Source organism: Nomascus leucogenys, chromosome 13 (assembly GCF_006542625.1).
Source record: "Nomascus leucogenys isolate Asia chromosome 13, Asia_NLE_v1, whole genome shotgun sequence".
Taxonomy (NCBI): domain Eukaryota; kingdom Metazoa; phylum Chordata; class Mammalia; order Primates; family Hylobatidae; genus Nomascus; species Nomascus leucogenys.
The window spans coordinates 105,991,181-106,009,902 of NC_044393.1; the positions used below are offsets into that span (position 1 = coordinate 105,991,181).

Below are 18,722 nucleotides of genomic sequence, written 5' to 3' on the forward strand. Positions count from 1 at the left end.
TTTGATAATGGCTTGGCTAGTTGAATTCCGATTCGATACTTTATAATGAGGGCTCACCAGTGATGAGCAAAAGCCAATGAAACTGTCTTTGTTTATGATCCCACCACGTATCTCTACTACTAAAGAATTAGCCTCTGGGCCGTGTGTCCTCCTGGTCTACCTCCAGCACAAGGACGTTCCTCAGAGCGAGGCATCTGCTTGCTCCCCTTGCCCCTTACACACGGCCTTCCCACTCCCAGCAAACACCTGAAACAGGATGGGATAGTGCACACTCTGAAGGTGAAGCTTCAGGTGACGTCAAAGCATCCAGCCCTATCTGTCAGTTTATATAAGGGGTGGCGGCTGCCCAGCAAGGCCGCAGGAGTGTGAAGGAGGCTCGGTGGAGGGGCCGTGCTGCTGGATCAGATGGCGGAACACGGCCCAGAGCAACTGAAGTTTGCTTGTCCCCACAGGCAGCTCGACACGGTGGCAGACTGTGGCAGCCAAGTCAGGCACACAGCAGCCCTCTTGTTGGCTTCCAGTCCTGGCTCTGCATGCCTCTGCTGTAAGAGGCCCCTGGACAAGGGACTGCCTTCCTCTGTGCCTCAGTTTCCCTGTTTGCACAATGGGACTTCACCCATTTTGCAGGGTGGTCACGGGTATTCCCTATGTTGGAATGCATGATGGGGCCACACCCAGCACGGAGAGAGCACGTGACACTGTTGCTTGGATGAGACTCGCGGTACCCCCGGGGCCAAGGTGGACGAGCTCTCCAAACTCGCTTTCTCTGCCTCATCCATGATGAGCTGCCCCACAGTTCCCCAAGGATCAATCAGGAGAGAATACTCACTAACCAAAGGTCGGTTTCACTTCTTTCCTCACTGCGCACCTGAACTCTCGCCACCCCCACCGAGGCAGTGGGCAGCCCCTGAGCCAGGCACTCCAGGCCAAACCTTCTCTGACCTCCTGCCACTCACAGCCACAATCAGCACACATCCTGGTCCGCTCACACCCACGTCACCCACACGCGGCTCCTTCTAGCCATGCTCACTCCCCTCTGCGGAACAAGACAAGGGCTCCCTTCGCCCGGCCGTGGTAATGCTTGTGGTCCTGTGGCCAGAGAACTGCCCTGCCACAGCCCTGACCCCACAGCACTGGGCCTTTTGATGAAAAGTCTGTCCTTCCCAAGTCCAGGGCTGCTTTTGATTTGATATATTACACATGGGCTAGTGTTATTATCATCTCCTCAAAGTGGAGGGTCTGCTACATTACCGCCTGGACATGTCTGGACCAAAACCTATTCTCAGAATAACAGTTAACCCTTCCTGTGCCAAGTTGTTGATGTCAAATCTCTTTGAGGACAGTGCTTCCAACATGCGTGTGCCTTCTTCTGGTCCCAGCAAATGCAGCAAACACCATCAAATCAGGCCAGACCCGACCACTGCAATCAATTCTTCTGGATCTGCTCTCAGACTTCAAGGTGAGATGAATCTGTACTAAGAGAACTTCCACTTTTTCAATACTATCCCAGAGAGCCGGGTTTTATTGTCATGGGTTCCCATCTGTACAAGTTCGAGTACAAAGCGTGCATTTGGGAGAGCTCCTGGGTGGTGCGTGGCGGAAGCTTCGTGACTGAGTGCAAGCTGACCCAGCTTCCTCCCAGGTTGCTTTCTTGCCCTCAGTAGAATCGTTATTTCTGCGTCTTTATCAAGTCATCTGACTTCACAGTATCCAAAACATGCTGTATTACTTCAGCCTCAATACCCTGCCCCAGCCTCCCGGCCAGCTCCAAATCACATCCCACTGCCGTCACTGACTTCTGTGGCAAACCACACCCCACTGACTTCGGCGGCAGCTGTCAGCCCTTTCTGGGCTTTCAGGGGTGGACGTGAAATGCCCACACAGCAGCTTCAGACAGACGCCCATATGTCTGAGAAGCTTCCTGCATTTTCAGCCGCCACTTTCCTCCAAGCTTGCCACAGACAGGACTAGGTTCCTGGGTGCGGGCACACAGGTATGGCCTTGCCTACACCACCTCTTTCTCCATCCCTAGGGAATAAACCTGGGCTGGCTTTGCCAAAGGTGTGGGTGGATTTGCCCTGATGGGTTACCCAGACCTCGCCTGCTCTGCGCAGGACCGCAGACCCCATGCTGAGGGGCGGCCACAGAGGTGTGCAGTGCACAGAGGTGTGCAGTGCAAAGCCACAGACCAAACTGCAACTGATTTGTTCATGTAAGAATTCAGCTCGTGACCTCAGCCCTAGCACAGGCTCCAACCAACCACACTAAGTGGATCTGGACTCAGGCATCCGAGAATTAAAGGGGCCCCGGGTTGGGATGCACGCAGTGCCAGGTGGAATCGGTTCCAGCAGGCGTCTGGGAGGGCCGGTTTGGCCCCAGTATCTGAAAACAGTGAACCAGCTCTAAGGGTAGGGAGCTGCAGCCCGCCCTCCACAGAGGGGGTCCAGGGCTTCTTACTGATCATCCAGGCATGGGAAGCCGATCAGGGTCAACCTATGAAATCACACATCCCAGTTATGTTGTCTATAATCTTAACAGAAACAGCAGAAATAACCTGAGAGAGAGGAGCCATCTAAAAACTCATACATGTATAATATGCCAACTGTCCCCAGGGGTCCCTGAAAGAACAACGAGTGTCGGTACTCCAAGAAATTATTTGGAAAATGACTACCCAAGAGATGATCACACAACATCGCATCAACATTCAGGATTTCTTTCTAGCACAAAAATGCCCAGCTTGGAAAGAGGAATCAGAGGAAAATGGACAATGAAAATAAAGACTTTGTTCTCTTTCCTTAAATAGTAGAGGCGCTGGGGTGATGGAGTGTGTTGGCTCCTTGACTCAGGGAGCCTTGTGTGTGCTCGGTGCTGGCCTGCTAATATGGTCTGACTGTTTCCCCACCCAAATCTCATCTTGGATTGTCCCATAATCCCCATGTGTTGGGGAAGTGACCTGGTGGGAGGTAATTGCATCACGGGGGTGGATTCCCCATGCTGTTCTCCCGACAGTGACCGAGTTCTCACAAGATCTGACGGTTTTATCACGGGCGTTTCCCCCTTTGCTCGGCACTTCTCCTTGCTGCCGCCATGTGAAGAAGGACATGTTTGCTTCCCCTTCTGCTGTGAGTGTAAGTTTCCTGAGGCCTCCTCAGCCCTGCAGAACTGTGAGTCCATTAAACCTCTTTCCTTCATAAATTACCCAGTCTCGGGTATGTCTTTATTAGCAGCGTGAGAACAGACGAATACACCTGCCTTGGCGGTGCTGTGACACATGGGTTGTTACTCACATTCCCATCTGAATATGAAATGCACAGTGGACACTCCCACACACAGCACACCAGGAGGGTCCCCACCACACAGCCTGGGACATACGTCCATCCATACCTAGGAAGGTTCATCGAACGCATGTCTGAGCCCGATGTTCCTCGGCACTGCTGGCCCAAGAGGAGCTGACAGCCCACAATCCTGAACATCACCTTGTGCTTATTTAATCTAGTATGAAGTCATCTTACTAAGAACTCCACTAATTCTGAGCATGCAGGGGCCAGCGGAGTCCATACTAAAGTTGACCGATCCTAGCTATAAAAAGTTCTGCAAAGAAAAGTATGGCAGTAAACAATTCCAGGAGCCCTCTTTAAACAGCAGAGAGGACGCCCTGGCAGGGAGGCCTGTCCCACCTGTGGGTCCTGGATTCAGCCTCCCGCCCCACTCCCACTTACTCAGAAAACGGAGTTTCCCATGTGGATTCGTATGACCCTACTTTTGAGTGATTTCCTCCGGAGGCTGTTCACATCTCATCTTTGCTCCAGGCTGTCTGAGGCTTGAACACTGCCCTGTTTTCATTCAAGTAGAAAAGTGAAACCAGGAAGGCAGGTGTCTTTCCAGAGGGCTGGGAGGCTGGCTGAATGGAGGATGTTCCATCTCTTACTCTTTCAAGCAGAGTGTAGCTGCTGGCCCACGAGGAATAAATTCAGGATGAGTGGCTGAAACATTTCCCACATGGTTGGAGTTTAAGTCTGTCAAGGTAGAGACACTCGTGGTGTAAGAGCAGAGGAGGAGAAGGAAGCCGGGATGGGTGTGTTTAGTTCTCCTTCCAGGGGCTATTCCCAAATTCTGCTTGTGGGCAGGGCACAGGCGGCTCAACGTTAGGCCAGGGACCAATCTTACCACGTGGCTTCTGGCCCAGAGCAGCTCGTGAGTCAGCCTGGCCTATTTGGAAAGGCACCAACTAGGCCTCAGGAGGCCAAGTGGAGGGTCTGCCCCCACCTCTGGGGTCTCAGCATCTGCACAGGGACAGATTAGGGGGGCGGTTCAGCAGCCCCTTGAACCTTCACCCTGGGCTCGTTTGCTGCTTCACACTGGAGGGGGCGCTCCTAGCAAGATGCCGACCTGCAGCAGCGCCCACGAGGCTCAGGGCTGGGTCCAGCCTCAGCTGCAAAAGCTGTGGCTGCGGGAACCTTCCTGCCCTGCAGGAACCACCTCAGCCTCAGCCGCAGCGCTGGAGAGAAAGCCCTATCCCACTCGGCCTGGCCCTCCTCCCCACAAAGGGCTTGAAAAGCAACTGACCCATGAAACGGGCAGGGGCTGAGCTGATCCCGTGGCAGTGCAAACCGAGGGCCCCCTGGGTCTCGACATTTCACAGCAAACCCTGGCCCCACACCCGGCCTCTCTGCAGCTAATGGAAGGAAATGAAACCATCGTGTGGGGCGACATAGGGGCCCAGGGGGCCTGGACAAGTAATAAGGTCAAGATATTTTTGGACTTGCTCAAATGGGTGGGCAGCTGTTTCTCTGAGGAAATGCGTCCCTCCCCAGTGGCCAGGTGAGCAGTGGGGCTGGAAAGGAGAGCAGAGGGAGCCGAGGCCCTCTGTCCAGGCAGCTGAGGTCACGCGGTCTCTTTAATTTCCATTTTCCCGCTTGTAACGGCAGTTACAGCCGCTGTTTCATCGCGTCGTCATGGGAGTTGAACAAAGCTGTGTGTGTGTTTCCAGAATGTTGTCCCAGCAGCGAGAAGGCTGACCGAACACTGAGAAGCGGCCAGCACAGGCTCTCCCCACAGGGACTTTGGCATGGAGCAGGATAACCCAGGCCCATGTGGGGACACGCCCCGCCCCACAGGCTTGCACGGGGGTGCCCTGTCTGGGGCGCCGAGGCCAGTGGTGTAAATCCACACTCATGGTGACAGTGGATCCACAGCTGCCGTGGGTCCTCCCAACCCCAAAGCCGCTGAGTGAAAACAGACCACGGTGCTCCAAAACGAAATTGCCTCCGAGGATGAAAGGAGATGGTGGAAAAGGCCTTGGAGCCCGGGGGCAGGGCTCAGAGGGGCCCCAGGCTGGCCCCACTCCCAGAATAGAGCCAGCACTCGAGGGCAGGCCTCCCCAGGACCAGAGTGCCTGAGACCTGCGTGGGTGCCATCCGCAAACCTGGTCTCCGCTGAAATCTGAACAGTCTACACTGGACAGACACAGAGGGAAGCTTCTTCCAGTGCCAGGGTCCCTGCTTTCTGCAGACAGTGGGCAGAGGGCACAGACGGAGACCGTAGGCACAGCACACCGAAGAGGAGCCTGCTCAGAGACGGGCTTGGGGCCAGCTGGGGAAGCATGGCCAGAGGAGAGAAGAATCGCAATCCTTTCCAGGTACACAGTCCGGCAGCTGCCATGCCTGGCTGGGAGCTGAGACGCGCAGGGGGCCCAGCTGAAGCCTGCGTTTTTCCTCCTGCACAACAGGAAAGGTTTTCCTGGAGTTCATAATCACTGTCGTTTTTGTGTGTGTGTGTGTGTTCACCAGCCTGCTCACCTGGGTAGCAGGGTGGGAGGGTCGCGTGGGGATGGCTGCAGGGACCCCCTGGGCTGGCTCTGGGTGCTGCTGCTTCCAGGAGAGACGGCCCCGTGCAAGTGCCAGGCCCCTGCTGTTCGGCCTCCTCTACCCACCGCGGGGCACGAGCATGAGCCAAGCTCCGAGTGTGCGCCCTGGGCTTCAGCTGGCCGAGCGCTTTTGCTGTGGGGTGGATCCCAGGCCCTTGGGCCAGCCCTGCGTGGGGTTCTCCCTGTTCACACAAACCATGCAAGGAACGGCCCTGGTAATATTAACCAGGACTAGCACCTAGGGCCTCGCAGGTACTGTTCACGTATCCTGGCTTTAGTCTTGCTGGTTTTCTCACCAGCATTTAGTGCTAGTTCAGTATTTATTTAAATGAACATGTTTTGAAAAACTGCCTAAATATCTGACTTGTTATAGTTTAAGGACCACAAAGTCTAAGAAGGAAGATTATTTATTGTGCTTCTGGGAAAAGCCCCCAGAGGCGGTCTCATTTGCTGTGATCTTCGTCCCATTCACAAAGCACTCCTGGGCGCTGTCCCAGCCGTGGGTGGCACTGGAAACTGGGCTTGTCCACAGCGTGAGTCCCTTGAGGCTGGGAGCACAGAGTGGCTGCCCCCAGGTAGTTGGTGATGGGGAGAGGGCCAGGCTCACTCCCACTCTTGGGAGCCTCGTTGTGGTCCCCAGAGATGGAGGACGGTGAGGTGCTGCTGGTAAGGGCCACACCAGGCCACATCCGTGCAGAAAGCACCCTCTCACTGCAACGCGTTTGGAAACATGAATTCACGTGGCAGCGGTAACATTTAGAAGAGAAACAGCCACATTTAAAAACGCGTAAGACGCACAGAACCTCGGCCTGCTGTGGTTTCATCATCAGGCAGGAGCACGTTCCAGCAGCTTTGGCCTTGCCCGCCCAGTGCCCAGCACCCAGTGCCCACCATGGGAAGTGCAGGGAGCGGCTTGGGCATACCCCATGGTGCTGTCTGCAGCACCGCACACAGAGTGCCAGCGTCGGCTGTGGTCCCGTGGACTGAGGAAGCCACGGAGCCTGGGACAGCTTGAGGGGCAGGAGGTGGACACAGGTGCGGCGGGGGACACGGGGGTGGCTGCCCAGGAGGTGGACACAGGTGCGGTGGGGGACACGGGGGTGGTTGCCCAGGAGGTGGACACAGGTGCGGCGGGGGACACGGGGGTGGCTGCCCGGGACTGGCTCTTCTGGAAGCAATTCGGGGGAAACCCACTCGGATGCCACTTATGACCCCCACATGCCAGTGGACGCCCACAACTCCTCTGGGGTGTCGGGGAGCAGGTGAGCAAGGAGGCTCAGCCGTGGCCTCCAGGCCCCGCCTTGATGGAAACTGTGACAGGAGGGGGTCTGGCCTCTGCTGGGAGTGACATCTGAAGACGCCATAGAAAGTCTGGCACAGCAGCCGGTGGGCCTGGGGGGCGCGTGGACTCCAGCTGTTGTTGTGCCTGGGTCCCCCCAGCGGGTAGGGCGGGCAGGAGGCTTCCTCCCAGTCTAGGGGGCCAGGAGAGCCCCTGGGCCCCACGTCCTGCCTCTCTCCTTGTCCTTCATGTCTTGTAGGCGACCCCACAAAGAGAGAGGCCGAGGAGAGTGGCCGTGACCCGGAGGACAAGGACGTGCATTTCACACTGACCGGGGCCTCCCTGGGATGCCCTGAAACCTGCTCTGTGGGAGACGGGGAGGTGTTTGAGCTGGTGCCACCTGGGTCCCCTGGGGTGGTGGCGGGGTGACCCCAGCCCCATCTCTCCCTCGAACTTCATTTGTGCTCATGGCTGGGGGAGGCACCTGGGGGCCCCGTCCAAGCTGCCAAGGGCTGGAGTGGGCTGTTCCCCTCTTGGCATCTCCCCCACCTCCACTCCCCAGTGGATAAAAGCTGCTGGCAACATTGACACCCCCAAGACACTGATGGACCTGGAGGTCTGGACAATGTGGAACCAGCACTGGGTTCCCTGGGCACTGTGCAGCCGGGTCTTGAGGCCAACACAAGCCAGACCCAGCCTCTCTGCCATTCGTGAATCTCAGTGTTCAGATGGAGTTCTGCCAAAGAAGAGAAGAACCAGTAAAAAGTAGGGAAGAGGCCGGGCGCGGTGGCTCATGCCTGTAATCCCAGCACTTTGGGAGGCCGAGGTGGGCAGATCACGAAGTCAGGAGATCGAGACCAGCCTGGCTAACACGGTGAAGCCCCGTCTCTACTAAAACTACAAAAAATTAGCCGGGCGTGGTTGATAATCTCAACTACTTGGGAGGCTGAGGCAGGAGGATCACTTGAACCTGGGAGGCGGAGGTTGCAGTGAGCCGAGATCGTGCCACCGCACTCCAGCCTGGGTGACAGAGTGAGTCTCAAAAAAAAAAAAAGTACAGGAAGCTTTCAGCTTCCTTGGCAAGACACTGCTGTCTGGAGACCCTGGGAGAAGTGTGCCATCAATCAACGTGACCAGTACCCATCCTGGTTTAGGGGGGAGCTCTCCACAGGCCTCCATGGGGCTGGAGCAGTCCCCAAGCTCCAAACAGTCCCCCATGACCTCTCAGTCGTCAACCCCAGGAAGGGCCTAGAAGGCAGATTTCCCACCATGAGAAGCTACATGGAGCCCAGCTCCCAGGCATGCAGCCCTGCTGGGCTGTGCGGGGAAGGTGTGTGCTCTGAAGGCCTCTGGAGCCACCCCACTGCCACGCAGGAGGCCACTGGGGCCACCCCACTGCCATATGGGAGGCCTCTGGGGCCACATCTCTGCCCTATGGGAGGCTTCTGGGGCCACCCCACTGCCACGCAGGAGGCCACTAGGGCCACCCCACTGCCACGCAGGAGCCCACTGGGGCCACCCCACTGCCACGCAGGAGGCCACTGGGGCCACCCCCACTGCCATGCAGGAGGCCGCTGGGGCCACCCCACAGCCACGCAGGAGGCCACTGGGGCCACCCCACTGCCATGCAGGAGGCCGATGGGGCCACATCTCTGCCATAGGGGAGGCTTCTGGGGCCAGCCCTCTGCCACACATGAGGCTGCCGGGCCACTTCTCTGCCATGTGGGAGGCAGCCGGGGCCACATCTCTGCTATGCTGGAGGCTGCTGGAGCCACCTCTCTAATGCTGGGGATACCTCCCTAGAGCCATCTCCTTTCTCACAGACGCAAAACCCACGCCTTCCGCAAGGAACGGAGCTCACGTCGCTTCCTGCCTCCATTTCTCAAGCCGTCACCGTAACAGTCACTACATGACAGTCAGAATGGTAGGATTTGAGCAAAATTGCTAGAATCTAGAGAGCGTCACAGAAATTCTAGGAGGTCAGCAACTTTAGGTAATGCCCGCACTTGATGGGGGACATCACTGTTTTCTGGTGGGCTGGTCCTCTTTGGTGACAGATGAAGTCGGATGCTTCGGGGACTAATTTGGTTCACCTTTGAAGGACGCTTTGAAAGCAACACAACAAAACTGGCTGGGCCTTGTCCCCACCTCTCCGTCGAGAAACGCCCTGCCCTGGGCCTTGCCCTCACAGCTCCCTGGAGAAGCGCCCCACCCGGTGCCACTGGCTTCTACCGTTTCTAAGCCTCGTGTTGGGCACGTTCCCTCCTGGTGGTCCCGGGGCAGCCAGACCCACCCTGGGACATCCGGGCCCCCTGGGCACAGGCATCTTGTACAAGGTCAGAGAGACTGGGTTTCGGGCTCCATGAGCCTCAGAAATTCAGCTCTCAGCAGGCTCGCGGGAGGCTCCAGGGTCACGTCTCTGCCCGAGAGAAAAGGGGCGGCCCGGGCTTCTCTTTTCAAAAGTGTTACCTGACAACAATGGAATTCTGTCAGCCACACACCAGGTGGCTCCGTGGTCCCCTGAGGTCCCCAGCCTTCGACAGTGTGTGTGTGTGTGGTGTGGTGTGTGTGGTGTGTGGTGTGAAGTGAGGTGGGTGTGATATGTGTGTGTGGTATGTGTGTATGGTGTATGTGTGTGAGGGTGTGTGTGTGGTGTGTGCGGTATGGTGTGTGTGTCTGTGGGGTACATGTGTGGTATGTGTGTGGGGCATGTGTGTGGTGTGTGTGTATATGGTGTGTGGTGTGTGTGTAGTATATGTGGTGTGATGTGTATGTGGTGTGTGTAGTATGTGTGCAAGTGTGTGTGTGGTATGTGTGGTTGTGCTGTGTATGTGGTGCGTGTGTGTATATGTGGTGTGTGTGTGGTGGTGACGTGTGCATATGGTGGTGTGTGTATATGTGGTGTGTGTGTGGTGTTTACATGGTGTGAATGTGTGTGGTGTGTGTGTGGTGAGGGGTGTGTGTGTGTGGTGTTTGTGTGGTGTGAATGTGTGTGGTGTGTGTGGTGTGAATGTGGGTGGTGTGTGTGTGTGGTGTGTGTCTGTGGTGGGGGTGTGTGTGTGGTGTTTGTGTGGTGTGAATGTGTGTGGGGTGTGTGTGTGGTGTTTGTGTGGTGTGAATGTGTGTGGTGTGTGTGTGTGGTGTGTGTCTGTGGTGGGGGTGTGTGTGTGGTGTTTGTGTGGTGTGAATGTGGGTGGTGTGTGTGTGGTGTGAATGTGGGTGGTGTGTGTGTGTGGTGTGTGTCTGTGGTGGGGGTGTGTGTGTGGTGTTTGTGTGGTGTGAATGTGTGTGGGTGTGTGTGGTGTTTGTGTGGTGTGAATGTGTGTGGGTGTGTGTGTGGTGTTTGTGTGGTGTGAATGTGGGTGGTGTGTGTGTGGTGTGTGTGGGTGGTGTGTGTGGGTGGTGTGTGTGTGTGGTGTGTGTCTGTGGTGGGGGTGTGTGTGTGGTGTTTGTGTGGTGTGAATGTGTGTGGGGTGTGTGTGGTGTTTGTGTGGTGTGAATGTGTGTGGGGTGTGTGTGTGGTGTTTGTGTGGTGTGAATGTGTGTGGTGTGTGTGTGTGGTGTGTGTCTGTGGTGGGGGTGTGTGTGTGGTGTTTGTGTGGTGTGTGTTGTGGTGGGGGTGTGTGGTGTTTGTGTGGTGTGAATGTGTGTGTGGGTGTGTGTGTGGTGTGTGTGTGTGTGGTGTGAATGTGTGTGGGTGTGTGTGTGGTGTTTGTGTGGTGTGTGTGTGTGGGGTGTGTGTGTGTGGTGTGTGTGTGGTGTGAATGTGGGTGGTGTGTGTGTGTGGTGTGTGTCTGTGGTGGGGGTGTGTGTGTGGTGTTTGTGTGGTGTGAATGTGTGGTGTGTGTGGTGGTGATGTGTGTGTATGTGGTGCGTGGGGTGGCAGGGTGTCATTAACTTGGTTTTAAAGATGGTTTGGGTTCAGGTTCTGGAGTAAATGCTCAGAACTGTCAAGGAATCTGGGGGACACAGGAGTGAGGCAAGGCGTGCTCGCAGGTATTAAAATGCGTTTCGCATGAAGATCAGTGTTCAGAGCAGTAGAACAAAACAGATGGTCTAGGAATGAACCTGACAACACATGGGCCTGGAGTGTACGATGAAGGGGGCACTTCAAACCCGTGGGTACAGAAAAAACCACCCGATAAACACAAGTGGGAAATTGTGTAAGAAAATGAAGTGAGATTCCAATATTACAAAGTCTGATAGATCAAAATCTAAATAATAAACAATTTACCATAAGATAATTAGAAGAAAATATAAAATACTTTTTTATCTTGGGGTCAAGTTGTCACAAAACCTAAGCTATGTTTTTAAATCCGGAAGTATTAACAGTTTGCTTTTTCCTGTAGACAAACAGCTCCTACAAATCGGTGAGGAAACAGGGTCCGGGGCATTTTCTCTGCTCGGGTGAAGCTCAGGGGAAGACATAAGTACATGAAAAACGTTCCGTTCTGTAATGATTAAAAAATCAAAAGCTAATACCATCACATTGGTAAACGTTAAAAAGCTTAATAACTTTTTAAAATATACCTGCTGTTGCACATGCAAACTGATAAAGCCTTTTTGGAAAGTAATTTGGCAATAAAAATGCACATACTTTATGAGCAAAAAAAATCCCATTTCTTATAATCTAATTGATAAGAATTATAGCATAAGCGCATATATGTGTATGGGAACAGTCACTCCGGCATTGCCCGCAACGGCAAATAAATGAGTGGAAAACAAGCTCTCGCGGAGGGTATTTAAATATTTTATGTGACTAAGAAGAATGAGATACGTCCATTTGCTGTGATAAGGAAAGATATTCCACAGTTTCGTATTTGTTAAGTATTTTCAGCAAATCATGGAACACGATGCAACACCCGATTCCACGTTTGAAAACAAAACAGAACAAAATTCAACAAGAAATAAGCGCCCGCGTCCACATATTCTCGTGTCTAGTGTGTTTTACCTGCTTGGGAAGCGGAGCGGCCGCTGGGCTTGGCTCTGAGGTCGGGACTGGCACAGGCGGATGCATGTATGTGCCCGGGTCCCGCCTCCACACGCCTGCCTGGCGCCGGCCTGCCCGCCCTCCCTGCACCCGCCCGCTCCCCTCCCTGCACCCGCCCGCCGTCCCTCCCTCCCTGCACCCGCCCGCCCCCCTCCCTGCACCCGCCCGCCACCCCCCTGCACCCGCCCACCCCCCTCCCTGCACCTGCCCTCTGTCCCTCCCTCCCTGCACCCGCCCTCCGTCCCTCCCTCCCTGCACCCACCCGCCCCCTCCTTGCACCCGCCCACCGTCCCTCCCTCCCTGCACCCGCCCGCCCTACTCAGGGTGGTGAGAGCGGAGGGGCGCTGGGGGCTTCATCCACACGTCTCCTGATCACCCTCTTGACCAAGAGCATCCTCTGGATTTTACATTCACTTGGCAACAAAAAAACTTTGAGAGAGAACTTTGAACATCAAAAATTCTTACATTTGTTATGTCACAAACACAAAGCGTTCTCCTAGGAGGTTTCTGGTACAGACCATGTTTCCTGAGGACCTGGAGGGTATCGCGCCTACAGCCAGCAACGCCATGCGGCACGCTCGGAGCACACCCGAGAGGGCAGATCAGAGGGGCGCACGCGGATCCCCAAACTCCTGAAGATGTGTACGGTAAATATGTGCGGCTTTTCCTGCCAATCAGGCCTCCACGAAGTGCTTCCTTCGATAAAATAAAACCAGCCTGTCATGGAGGAGTCCCCTTTGCCTGGAAGGCCTGTCCTTCCCCTCTGGGGGTCACACTGCCAGTTTGTCAAAGTTGGGCGAACTGGCCCCTGCCTGGAACTCTCTGGCCTTATGACACCCCCTCCCCATTCATGCCGCTCAATCGAGTGACTCTCACCGATCATCTTGAGCTGCCTCATGGGGCGGGGCTCGCTTTCCCATCTGCCTTCTGCAAGGTGTGGCGCACAGAGCCTCCGACCTGCAGCCTGCGCCGGGCCAGCAAGCGGCGGGAGAGGCCAGGCGCCCACAGCGGGGCATCTGCGCCTGGTGTGCAGCGTTACTTGCTATACTCAGGCCAGCCCAGCCCTGGGCCATCTCCCTGAGTTTCAGCTCCCCAGGGCCACCTCTCCTGGGTCCCCTCTTTGCTGTGGCTCTGGCGGACATTAGCCAGCGGTGGAGAGAAACCCATCTCCACCCCCAGGGAGCCCAGCCGAGGTCTCCACGTCCCGGCACCAGCTGCCTTCAGCTCGAGGGTGTGTTTTCAGGGGTGGGGGTCCCACACGGCACAGCTCCTGAACGTCCAGGGCCATCTGCTGGTCGTCTTTGCCTGCTCCCCACTGTCCCAAGCAACTCAGTAGGACCTTGGGGAAGCTGGGTGCTTACAGAACACCTTGTAAGCGAATGAGGAAAGCAGGCTTTTCCGCTGGCCACACTGCACGGGAGACGTCTGCCCAGGCTGGGGCCGGGGGTCTCTGCTCCTACAGCCCGCAGATGGACCACCCGGAGGCTGCCCTGTGATGGCTGGACCTGAGGCTTTCCAATGACTAGGAGGGCTTGGGCACTTCTTATTCATGAGCTGTACATTCTACAGCGTGGCTGGTCATTTAATGTGAGCAATCGATGAGCACTGTGCTTCAACTTCAAAGCATGACCGGGCGGATCAATCTCCCAGGGCCACGGGTGCCGAGTGTAAAACTCATCTCTTTTTCTAAAGTGGAGGCAAGGGACCCCAGTTTGGGATTAATCAGCAGTGATGAGCTTAAATAAATGAGATACATTTTCTATCTGTCTCGTAAGGCTTTTTCTTTTTTCAGAACTAATGGGAGCCCTCTACAATGCGCTGTGCCCAGGGAGAGGAAGGGGGCGCAGATGCATCTGTGGCTGCGGTTGTGGTCGGGAGAATGAGGGCCTGGAGCTGCCCAGGATGGGCTCAGGCACAGGCGCCCAGCCGAGAGTCCCCTGCAGTTCCCTCTGCACAGCAAACAGTTTCTGCTGAAAAGAATGTGGCAGATGAATAAAAACTCTAAGGTTTTCTAAAGGTGTTTCATTACGTGAGATTGCAGAGGCTGGTCTCCATGTCACAGATGATCCTCGCGGCGGTGATCACCTTTACATTTTGGGGTGCTCTGTGGGCCCCCTTGGTACCCTGTGACTATGCACGTTTCTAGAGGTGGAGTTTGACCCTTGAATTGTTCAAATTATAAGTAGAATCACAGAAATTGGGGGAGGAAGGGATCTGAGGGGCCTCCAGGACCTGTGGCTTCACCCTGGGGTGGGGGCAAGGGCAGGTGTGGTGCCTCTTCCGGGGTGGGATGGGTGGGTGCTCATGTGCTCGCCCTCCGGCTGTCAGGAGCGATGGTGAGTTCTGCCACACATGGAAAACACGTTGGCTTCTCTGGGTTTTAAGTGTCCTGTCAGCAGCTCGGAGCCTCTAGGAGACACCGTCCCCCAGGGCCACGTATAGACCCGCTGGAGGCCTGAATGGCATAATTCGTGGCACCCCTCCAGGCCACCTTCGGGCCTCGGCAGCACACCTCGAGGGGCCCAGGACAAGCTCGGGGCCCAGGTGGCTGGGAGGGGCCGCCTGTGTCTCACCCCTCATTCTCTGCTCTGACCCGGGCTCACACCTCCCTGCTCCACCCAGGCTGCCTGCACTTCTGATTCTGCGCCTGGCCGGCCTACGGGCACTTAGGCAGCACGGTGACAAATTATACCGTTGACAATGGCAGCTTCCCTCTGAAAGCCCATTGTGTCTGCCCCTATTCTTTGAAGCTTCACTGCTTTCGGATAAGTATGAAAATAGGCTCTCCCTCTCTCTGAGTGAAAGGAGGCAATTATACAATAGGACTATCACCCTCGCTGTCACTCTCCGCTTTGTTTAAATGTGGGGATTTCATTTCTTCATCGCCTCTATGAACACCCAGTAAAACTGTAAGTGGGAAAAATGGGTGCCTTCTGTATTTTACATTTTTTATTGTGTCACTTACTGCAAAGCAGCTCAAGGAGCCTGAAACCACGATAAATGTGTGGAGAGTTGTGGAGCCACCTTCTCTCCCAGTAACCTTTTCCAGAGGAAACCTCTTTGAAATATCACAAGCAAAATTTAAATCACAAAATACTTCATATCTGCCCGCACTCATTGTCATGCTAAAGCACGTCACCACAGTCCTCAGAGAGGAGGGATTTCCATGTGAAAGAGGCCAGCGTGCTTCCCCCACTTAGCGGGGATGCGATTATGAAGTATTGAAACTTCCTCTAAGACATGGGTCCCTGTGCCTCGCAGCCCCTCACCTGTGCACCTGGGAGGCTCCTGGGGCTCAAGCTCAAAGCCTCCTCACCTGTGCATCTAGGAGGCACTTTGGCGGGGTCGGGGCGGGTGGGTTCAAGCTAAAAGCCCCTCACCTGTGCACCTGGATGGCACCTGGGAGGGGGACTCAAGCTCAAAGCCCCTCACCTGTGCACCTGGGAGGCCCCCGGGAGCTGCAGCAAAGCTGGGCCCCAGCCACAGCCTGCGAAGCCTCTGACTCCACGTGGGGCCTCAGCACTGTCTGTTGCTCACCCTCCCTGGGTGGGCTGAGGCTGGGAACCACCACTCTTTAACTCTCAGCCTCTTCCCAAAGTGCTGTCTATCTGTGGCCCTTGGAGTTCTGCGCTCGGCAGTCATTTATTTATAAGTCGCATGAGAAAGTCCTTCCAGCCACTTTCCGTGCTTGCTCTGACGTTTGCCCAAACTAACATTGCTGAGGTTGACCTCATGTTTATTCAGGGAACTTGATTCATTTTCGAGCTAGCGGTAACAACGAAGTCCTCCGCAACCAAGGAACTTCCGCCATGGAGGCGTTTTCAAAAGAAAGTGCTTGTGCTCAGCCCCAGAGGGTTCGTGAGCCTGCAGAGGAGGCGGGAGGCGGAGGAGGCGGCACCTGGCAGCTCACCTGGTGTACCTTCTGTGAGACCCAGCCGGCCCTCGGTCACCGAGGGGTGCACGTCACACCCTGACCTGCCTGACGGAGGGAGCCTATGAAGCAGAACAAACACATGTGATGCTGAAGCCCTCAGAAGCCCGGGGCCAAGGCCACGCGTGATCACCGTGATGGAGGTGGGGCAGGCGCTGAGGCGAACTTGGGGGAGGCCCTGTGGTGCACACCCCTACCCTTCCTGGCTGGAGAAAAATGGCCCGCACCGTGAAACAGCAAATAAACACATGCGTTCCAGCTTCCACATCAATCAGAGGGACCTGCCCAGTCCCATCAATTTCCCATCTAAATTACATAAATGTCCTCCTTAGAAAGGCGGGGACGCCCAGGCACAGGCATGAAAGATCGGCCTTGAGGTTATTTTGTCGCTGCAAGTATTGATGCGAGGACTTATGGCGCTTTTCTTTCCCAGTGAACTTTCCTAACTGCTGATGTCACGTGTACTAAGCACGTGATTTTCCTATTCATTCCCGAATCTCACATTTTACTGGGATGGTGACATCACTGTGGGGCCTTGTGGACTCTGAGCTCATCTACACCCAACCCAACCCTAGTCAGCTCTGCTGACCCTGCGGGGTAAACTGGCAGCTCTGAGTTCACTGGGTGCTGTTTACTGAACGCCCACCCATGGAAGCCACTGTCCTCCTCACCGGGAAAGGTTTGGAGAAGAGAAGGAAATGTTAAAAATCAGGTTGGAGAGAGGAAACCAACTTGGACCGTCTTTGCCAGTGGTATTAGTCCATTCTCCACGGCTGTGAAGAAACACCTGGGACTGGATGATTCGAAGAAAGAGGCTTAATCGGCTCAGGGCTCTGCAGGCTGCACAGGGAGCACGGCGTCTGCTTATGGGGAGGCCTCAGGGAGCTTCCGGTCATGGTGGAAGGTGAAAGGGAAGCAATCTCATCCCATGGTGGGTGTAGGCGCAAGGTGGGAGGGGCTACCCAGGTTTAAACACACAGGTCTCAGAAAACTCACCATCATGAGAACAGCAAGGAGAGGGTGGTGCTAAACCATTCAAAAATCGCCCCCAAGTCCAGTCACCACCCCCCAGGCCCCACACCCAACACTGGGGATTACGGTTTGACGGGAGATTTTGGGGCACACTGATCCAACCATCTCAACAGCAAAGAGTGATCTGCCTCGCATTCCAACTCACCGCTCAGACGAACTCACGCCTCAGCTGGGAGAATCACACGGGAGGGGCCCATGAACGGGCACTGGGGCCACAGCCTGGGATTCAACTGCACTGAAATCCCAGCCCTCGACACCGCCCATGGCCGTGTCATCCCGGATTTATCACTAAAAAGCAAAACCAAAAACCGACCTCAGGTTTCTCTGCAATATGTAGGATCCGTGAAACCTCCGACGTGAATTGAGAAGTGTGTAGCTTCAAATCTGCACCCAGGCAGCCCCAAAGTTTATCTGATGACAACACCATTTTCTCATGAAGCGGAGGAGAGTCTGGCCTTGTTGCTGGGCCTGCAGGACATCCCATCGCTCATCTTAATAATTCTCCTGAGGGTGATATTTACACCTGATATTTATAAGGTGTGGCAAGTGAGAATTTCATCCCGGCCTCCCACCTGGCAGGTTACACAAGCTGGCCACAGGGACACTCACAGGCTGAGGCTGTGGGAGGCATCCCGTGAGGGTCACGCAGGCAAAGACTGTCAGCCAAAAGGAATTCCAAGGCCCAGATGGGAGGTGGCCACAGGCTCCTGGGTGCCCTGTGGGATGTACCACTCAGTGGCAGGGTCTGGCCAGAAGAGCTGCCCTGCAGGACCTGTGGGATCCTTCAGTACAAAGCTTGCATTCCAGGAGCTCCCTGAGCCGAGACTGTGGTGAGGGGCTGCGCTGGGCCAGGCTGGATATGCACCTGTCAGTTACATTTTCCTACGTGTCCTCCTTCCTTTCTTTGGACCCTGCATCTTTGTCTTTAGCATCCTTTGTAGTCTTGAATTCTGAGTCCATTCCTGAGACCCCTCTGAACCTCCGGAGCCCCCGCACCTCTCAAGCTGGAGGACTGGGGACTATGCTCATCTTTCCTTTGACCCCAGGTCTGTCTTCCTACATTTCTTTAAAAATTACTTCTCCGGGCCAGGCATCGTGGCTCATGCCTGTAATCCCGGCACTTTGGGAGGCTGAGGCGGGTGGATCACCTGAGATCAGGAGTTCGAGACCAGCCTGTCCAACATGGTGAAATCCCGTCTCTACTAAAAATATAAAAATTAGCTGGGTGTGGTGGCACACGCCTGTAATCCAAGCTGCTCAGGAGGCTGAGGCAGGAGAATCGTTTGAACCTGGGAAGCAGAGGTTGCAGTCAGCTGAGATTGTGCCACTACACTCCAGCCTGGGTGACAGAGTGAGACTCTGTCTCAAAAAAATAAATAAATAAAAATAAAAATAAAAAAGATTTCTCTACCTTTTGGAATGTGAAATTGCCTCTGAGACGAACCTGTGATTTGTCACCTCTGGGAGATGACAAGGATGCCTCTGTGACCTTTGTCCCCATACTAAATATTTTGTCACCATGCTGGTTTTCTTGTTTGCATCAGTAACAGACCAGCCATTTCTCCCATTTGGTTGTACAGTCATTAGCAGTGGCCCCTCCACACACGCAGACACACATGGACAC

At 55.1% G+C, this 18,722-nt stretch overlaps 1 protein-coding gene across 4 annotated transcripts in view; it reads right to left on the bottom strand.

The window, feature by feature from the left end:
- The window catches only part of PTPRN2 (protein tyrosine phosphatase receptor type N2), a 998,301-nt gene that overhangs the window by 223,908 nt on the left and 755,671 nt on the right, over positions 1-18,722 (bottom strand). The gene's annotated exons all lie outside the window — the stretch shown is intronic.